The sequence below is a fragment of the Octodon degus genome, unplaced genomic scaffold (assembly GCF_000260255.1).
Source record: "Octodon degus isolate 3935 unplaced genomic scaffold, OctDeg1.0 scaffold00393, whole genome shotgun sequence".
Taxonomy (NCBI): Eukaryota; Metazoa; Chordata; class Mammalia; order Rodentia; family Octodontidae; genus Octodon; species Octodon degus.
The window spans coordinates 304,860-312,809 of record NW_004524969.1 but is presented as its reverse complement, the minus strand read 5'-3'; the positions used below and the strand labels follow the sequence as shown (position 1 = coordinate 312,809).

Genomic DNA, 7,950 nt, shown 5'->3' with positions numbered 1-7,950 from the left:
CTGGAGGGTCCTGGGGCTCAGAGCTTGGATCTGAGGGGAGGAGATCCTGGAGGGTCCTGGGGCTCAGAGCTTGGATCTGAGGGGAGGAGATCCGTTATTTCCCTGCAGGGACCTTCCCAAACCCAGGCTCTGGGCTGAGCCAGGATCTGTGATATCATGGGGGGAAGCTGTGACTCTGGTGTGAAGGGACCCTGGAGGCCCAGGAATATGGTCTGTACAAAAAGGGAAACCAAGCATGTTGGGACACACAGACTCCACTGGAGCCTGGGAACAAGGCCAAGCTCCACATCCCACCCATGACAGAGTACTGTGCAGGGCGGATATCGCTATTACTACCGAACCCCTTTAGGCTGGTCAGTGCACAGTGACACCCTGGAGCTGGTGGTGACAGATGAGAGGACACTCAGGGTCCCAGCCCCAGGCTCTGCCCTCAGGAAGGGTCTGCTCTCAGGGGTGTTCCCCTCTCACAGCCCAGCCCCGGGGAACACTGGAAGGTGTGAATCCATTTCACATGCTGCCTCCTTCTCCTAGTTTACCAGAAACCCCAGCCTCTCAGTCCCGACCAGCACTGTGGTGACCTCAGGAGGGAATGTCACCCTCCAGTGTTGCTCAAGGGAGAAATCTGACAAGTTCATTTTGACTAAGGAAAGGAAGAGACAAGCTCTCCTGGATGCCGGACCCACAGCAATTCTCCGTTGGGCAGTTTCAAACCCAGTTCCGGGTGGGCCCTGTGACCCCCAGGCAGAGCTGGACCTTCAGACTCTATGGCTGTCACAGGAGCCAACCCTGGTGGTCGAAGCGCAGTGACCCCCTGGAGCTCCTGTTCTCAGGTGAGCAAGCTGCAGCCTTGTTTGATTCACTTTTTCGCCACCAGCAGCTTTGGGGAAGCCTTCATGACAGGATCAGGTGAGAAAGGATGAGGGGACAGAGCTGCCGGCTCACAGTCCCCTAGTGTCTTAGTTACCTTTCTTTGTTATGGAGACAAAATATCTCGCGCCCAGATTTAAAGGAAGAAAGGTTCACGTAGCCCACAGCTTACAAAGGTTCACTCTATCGTCGGCTAGCTGCTAGGCAGAGTGGCACTGAGGGGAGAAACTGCTCCTGAGAGGCCGAGGACCGCCAGGCAAGGAAGAGACAAGAGCACCTTCTCTGTGTCCCTTTTCTGCTCATCTGGGCTACTCGGATTAGGGAAGGCGCCAACGCAATCAGTGGTCTGATTTAGTAGCTGTACAGCCTTAATCTCAGTATCACACACTCTGAAGAACCCATACCTGTGATCACATGAGGCTTTGGGGCCAGTGAGACACGGGCATCACACCAAGTGTGAGAGTCTGGGGACCCTCTGGGTGGGACAGGAGTGCAGGGGTGTGGCAGGCACCAGCCCCTCAGCCTGTCTCCTCCTGCCTCCAGGGTGGTCCAGGAAGCCCTCCCTCCTGACCCAGCAGAGCCCTATCCTGGCCCCTGGATACAACCTGACCCTCCAGTGTCGCTCTGATCTCAGCTATGACAGATTCGCTCTGTCCAAGGAAGGGGCAGGTGACCTTCCCAGCACCCAGGCTGGCAGCCTCAGGCTGGGCTCTCTCAGGCCGACTTCCTCCTGGGCCCTGGGAGCCGCTCCCATGGGGGCCGCTACAGATGCTACGGTGGACGCAGCCTCTCCTCAGAGTGGTCAGCACCCAGTGAGCCCCTGGACATCCTGCTCCCAGGTGAGGAGCCCAGGGCTCAGGCAGGGACGCAGATTCTGCACAGGCCCTGCCGGGAGAGCTGAGGAGGTGATGGGGTGGGGGTCAGGGAGGGAGAGAGAGACAGACACAGGAGGGCGGGAGGGGAAGAGTCAGAGGACACAGAGCAGAGACCAAGGGTCTCAGAGACAGCCCTGCCGAGCCCTTAGCTCAGGACAAGGTGGGGCGGCCCCTCACCACCGTTCTCTCCTGGACAGCTTCCTGCCACACCCTCCCCCTTGGTACAGCCAGAACCCTGGGTGTCCTCACGAGAGAATGTGACCCCTCTGTGTCAGTCACAGAGCATGATGGACACTTTCCTTCAGACCAAGGAGGGGGTGGCTGATCCCCCGCTGTGTCTGAGATCAGAGTCCCAAGCTCAGCAGTCACAAGCAAAATTCTCCATGGGAGCTGCACACTCAGCCCCTGGGGGCACCTACAGGTGCTATGACTCCAAGCTCATACCCTCACCTATTGTCGTATCCCAGTGACCCTGAGGAACTCCTGGTCTCAGGTGACGGGGGCCTGAACTCATTTTCTCGGAGCCTGACTCATCCAGTAGATGGGATGGGAGTGAGGGCCCATAGGGTAGGCACCTGCAGGGGGACTCACTGCTAGACGGGCCGAAAGCCAATGGGGGTCCTGCCAGGCATGGCCTCCTCACTGCCATCACTAAGATCCAGGATGTTCCACTTGGGCAGCACAAAGGTAGAGCTCAGGCCACAGGACAGATGGAGAAGCATGAGCAGATACAGACTCCCTAGGGGCAGCCCAGCCCCTCACCTGCCCCGTTCCCAGGATCCTCTGGGGCCCCTCCCCCACCATCGGCGCGAGCCCCACAGCAGGACCATGGTGGGCTCTGTCCCAGTGTGCTGTGTCCAGGCTGTCTGGAGATATTCAGCCCATCTCAGTGCTGGTTCCAGTCTTGGCTCCGCTGGGATACAGAAGTGGGATCCTCAGGGCTTGGAATCTGGGCTGCATGGGGTGGGGACAGAGCTGAGGGAGATGTCATTCAGCCTGGGGAGGAGCAGCAGCTGAAGTGGGGAGCAGGGAGCCCAGCCCCTCACCTTCTCAGGCGCCTAGGAGGCCCTGAAGATCAGCCCTCACACCAGAGCCGTACCCCAGGTGGTGAGTGAGGGCACTGCTGGGAGGGGGCAGGGGCTGAGCTGTGGGGTGGTGCCATCTCCTGTGGAGATGGGGACCTGCCCAACCCCTCCTGGGTGCTGCTCAGGGTCTCCAGATGTAAAGGGGAGGCCCGGCCCAACCTTCAAGTTACTCTGGTGCTTAGGAGAAGCAGCCTCCCAGGGAAGCCTCCAGGATTCCATACTGTGGCCATCCAGTCCCTCTGTGCAGTGACAGGACCAGGGTGCAGGGCAGGGTGCAGTGTCCAAGCTCCTTCCCTCCAGGTCAGGGGGCTCAGCTCTGTGGAGAGAGCAGGGAGGGTCGTCAGATTCTGGTTTAATCCCCAGCTCTGCGGGGGGTTTTTTTGTTTGTTTTTTGTTCGTTTGTTTGTTCGTTTGTTTGTTTTTTGTGGAACTGGGTATTGAACTCAGGCTCTTGTGTTTGCCGGGCAAGCACTTATTCCACTGAGCCATCTCCCCGGTCCCCCAAAATATGGAACACTTTACGAATTTGCGTGTCATCCTTGCGCAGGGGCCGTGCTAATCTTCTCTAGATCGTCCATTGTTAGTATATGTGCTGCCGAAGCGAGCACTCAGCCGCTTCCTGCTGGCTGCTGTGGGGCACGTAACGACCGCTCTGAGCCTCCGTTTGCTTGTCTGTAAACTTCCCGGGTGGAGCGGCAGTGGCGTGCAGGGCTGAGCCTGAGCGGGTGACCAGGGACCAGGGCGAGCCTGGAGCAGCGCCGTGCTCCACACACAGTCACTGCCGAGTCTCCCCCACTGAACTCATCACCAAGGACGGAGAGGGCACCCCAAGGTTCTGATCGGGGTCACATGGCATCTGTCTTGCTCATCCTCCTCCTCATCCTTATTCTCCAACACCAGCATCAGATCAAAAGCAGGAAAGCAGGTGAGTAGGAAGAGGGTGACCAGGGTCTCAGGACATCATGGGTCCCCCATGGTCTAAGCCAGGATGCGCCCAGGCATTGGCCCAGGACAGCGGTCTGGCGGAGGACAGCAGGCTTAGCTTCCCCTCTGCAGAAAGCACAATTGGAGAATCCAGCGCAGAGCACACAGCCCAGCCCGTCTTGTAGACGTCTCCGATGTGGTCTGAGCTTCCCCACCTCAGGCCACATCGGCTCCCTGGTCCCTGTGGTCTGAGGCTTCCTCCTGCCCCGTGTGGCCTGCGGTGCAGGTGGTTCTGTTCTCCTGGCTGAGACTCTGTCCTCCCCCAGCCGAGAGGCAGACTTCCCACATCCTGCAGGGGCTTTGCAGCCAGTGCCCTGGGACAGAGGCCTGCAGAAGAGGTCATTCCTGCCCACTGACCAGGACTCCCTGCCTGCTGCCCCTCATGGCCACCTGACACCGCCTTGTCTCCTGAGCTCCAGTTCAGCCACTGCCACCCAGGAAGAAAACCTCTGGAAGAAGAAGAGGGGCCAAGGTGGGAGATGCCCCGAGGTCTCAACATCGCAAGGTCAGGGGGAGGCTGGGACTCAGGGCTGAGTCAGACTGAACCCCCACCCTGGGCCTGGGCATATCACACAGGTGCCTGGCTCTGTGTCCCCAGATGGACAGGGCAGGGCCTGGGAGGTTGAGACCCCAGGACTGTGGCCAGGAGGTGACCCCTCTTCTGTCCCTGCAGATGCCACCATGAAGGACACAGAGTCTGACAGAGCCTGCAGACAGGGTGGAGCAGGATGCTCAGGTGAGACCCCGCCCCATTCGGGACACAGAGACTTCCAGTCTTCCAATTCAGTCCAGGGACTCTGCTCTGTTCTGCGCCACTGCGCTCTCTCGGGGACCTCACAGCTCAACCCTCCCTGATGTGGCTCCTTCCCGGCCCTCAGTCCGTGTCTCACTGTTCCCTGCCCCTGGGGTCCAAGTGAATCAGCCCCCCACACTCCCAAGGCCCCTCCCTCATTCATGTAGCATTCATTGGGGGGCTTCTTCCTGACATGGCACCATGAGGGCTGCAGGTACAGGGGAAGCACAGTCCCTTCCACCTTGAGTGGCCTGGAGGTGAGAGCCCAGTGTCAGGAGAGCACAGCTCTGAAAAAGCAAATACAGCAGAGGAAGGGGTGGAGGGGCAGGAGGGCCAGAGAGAATCACAGGGAGGACCCTGGGAAGGGGAGCGCTGAGCAGAAGCCTGCGTGAGGAGGGCCACGCGGACCTCTAATGCACTGCGGGCAGGGTACAGGGCACAGGGCAGGAACAAAGGCCCTGAGGCAGCGACCGGCTGCTCCTGGAGGTGGGCCATGTGGCTCAGGCCAGGGAACAGGCTCCAGCTGTCAGGATGCAAGGGCAGTACTGCAGGAAGTGGCCAGTCTCCAAGGCCTTAAGAAACCTATGTCAAAAATAACCCAGTAAACTAAGATATATGTAGAGGTACAAATTCCCTTGGATGAATGTGATCGTTATGCCTATCTGAACTGTGCCCCCCCAAAACCATAAAAATAACCCGATCAATAAATACAATGTTAAAACCTGTGAATGAATGTATTAGGCAACACCTTGTAAGAAAGCAATGAAGCCAGGAAGCGTTTTGGAAGGAATGTTTTTTGTGGTTTTTTTGGCCGCTCAGGATGCCTTAAGGGCAGGTCTCCTAAGGAATGAGGATCTGGGGATCGAACCACAGAATTCTGAGCCTGACGGCTTTGCTTAAGCCGGCACTTAAACCAGGAAGCGTTTTACACGCCTGAACTGTATCAAGATACACTTGTTTTCAAGTTCTGGGATTTAGTAGGCTCTGTCCTGGAATTCCTTGCAGGTTGTTCCGCAGAAATAATTGAACACCACGATGCAAATGGTAGCGAGGCTTACACTTATTAAAGGAATCTTAAAAAGCATTTCTGCAGCGTAAATGTGAGCCCTGTGGCCATAAGGGCAGTGGCCGCTACCATTTGTATTTTCCGTTCTGACGTCAGAGACAGGCTGTCCTATCAGAAGCCGTCCTATCAAGCTGGCTTGACTTCTTCCCAGAAACATTGAAGATAGCGCTTTCGGATTGGTTCCAGGTGTAGGGTTCCCGGAAGTAGGTTTCTACGCATGCGTCCTGCGTCTCTGACGGATGGGTCACGCCCGCTTGCCCAAACGGATGGCCACGCCCAAGTCTGTCTCAAGGGGACTAGGGTTTCCTCTTTCCTGGCCACCATGTGGGCAGTTTCCCTGCAACAGGCCCGTCCAGCATGCCATTCTTGCTCACGGCGGTCAAGGAGAGACCTGAAACGTGAATCCCTTGAAACCTCTGCGCGAGGGGGGGGACAGCCGGGTGCGTCGGCCCGCGGCCATCTTGGGGGGAGGCGTGGTCCCCGCGGAGGCCAGGACGGTCGCAGAACCGGAAGTCGGCGGCACGACCTTGGGAAGCGTTTCCTGTGGGAGTGACCTCGTGCTTCCGCTGCTCCTTCTAAGTCCAAAGTCCGGTTTTCTTTCAGGAATCTGAAGTACAATATGGGGTGCAGATGGGAAAAGAGAGAGGGCTAGGGCTGGAGCTTGGGGGCCCCTGCCTTCTGTCCCCAGCGAGGACCAACACAGCCAAGGTGTCAGGCGGGAGAGCGGGCGGGCAGAAAAGAAAGGAGGGCAAGAGGGGAAGAAGAAGGCGGGCATTTCCGGTGTCTCTGGGAGTCATGGCCACTAGGTGAAAGCCACCTGTAGTCCAGACCTCGGCCTTGGCAGGCCGCAGACGACGGAGCCTCACCCAGCCCCGCGAGGCTGCTTTTTCATGTACAGGATTTGTGGTAGTTTATCACAGCGGCAATTACGAAGCTGATGCAACTTCTATTTTATTTATTTTTTTTAGACAGGACCTCATTCTGTACTGCAGGCTGCTGTTCAACTCACGGCGCGGTCTTGAGCTCACAGATCGTCCTGCCTCGGCCTCCACAGTGCTAGGGTCACAGGCATTCGCCACCATCAGACCGCCACCCAAGCCAGGCTGTGGTGGCCACTCCCACGATCCCAGCGCGCCAGAAGTTGAAGCAGGCATATTGTTGGAAATTTTGAGGGCAGCCTAGGCTACCTGGCAAGATCGCGTAAATAATGGGGCCGGGAGGATGGCTCAGTGGAGAAGAAGCCTTTCCCTGGCAAGCGCAAGGGCCTGAGTTCGGTCCCCGGTTCCGCAAATAAATAAAATAGGTCTCCTAGAAACATAGCTGGGGCTACTATTCAGTTGCTCAACTTAAAGCATTTCTTATTTGTCAGAAAACAAATGTTGCGTGCTGCAGTTTCCCCGCACGCAGAGGCAGCTGCGTTCTGAGAGGGCGAGAGCTCCAATGCAGGGTCTCCCGTGCCTCTGCCCAGGGGCCACTCACCCATTCCCCCCCACTCAGCCACCCACAGCTAAGACGCAAGATCCAGACCCCAGCCGGGTGTGCGGTGCAAGCCTGTCATCGCATTACTCAGGAGGCAGAGGCAGGAGGTCACAGGGTCCAAGGCCAGCCCGGGCTACACAGTGAGTCCAAGGGCCAGCCTGAATTATAGGGGGAGACTCTTGTCTCAGAAAACCTAATTAAATAAAAATAAAAAGGGCTGAGGACATAGCTCAGTGTGAGGACCCTGGCTTCAATTTCCACTAGCACAAAAACAAGGAAGCCAGGAAGCTTGCCCAACACCAGCACTGCAGCAAACCTCAAACCAGCCCGCAGCAACGGTCACCAAGGTGACTCACCCCAGCCCTGAGTCTGCAAGCTCAGGGGACCCCCTGGCTCCCTGGCTGGGGCCACATCTGCTCCTTCCACAGCCAGGAAAGGGCTTCTCCCTACCCCCGCGAAGTGCTGCTGTACCGGGAGTCCTTGGGCCTCTCGGCGTCAGTGGAGCCGCAGCCCACCCTCTGGCCGGAGTCCGCAGCCCCCAGCCAGCAGGGCCAGACAGGTGGCTTCTGCCCATGTGGCCACACCCGGAGGCAGAGTCCCCCCCAGGTGGCCTGTAGCCCAGGCTCAAGGCTGTGTTCTGGGCAGGCACAGCACTGAATGCAACATGAGGCGCAAACTAAACAGTCCTTCCATTGAGAGATGAAAGAGCGTGGCCCTGGGTTTAGCTCCTGGTGCTGGCAAAAGGAAAGAGAGGGAGGGAGGGAGGGAGGGAGGGAGAGAGAGAGAGAGAGAGAGAGAGAG

At 58.0% G+C, this 7,950-nt stretch overlaps 1 non-coding gene and 1 pseudogene across 1 annotated transcript; one reads left to right on the top strand and one right to left on the bottom strand.

Moving 5' to 3' along the window:
- LOC101567627 overlaps window positions 1–7,950 on the top strand; it is a 19,550-nt pseudogene that overhangs the window by 2,848 nt on the left and 8,752 nt on the right.
- LOC111814648 lies at window positions 3,330–3,435 on the bottom strand. The gene has a single exon (XR_002819576.1). It is a non-coding gene; the product is annotated as a U6 spliceosomal RNA (small nuclear RNA).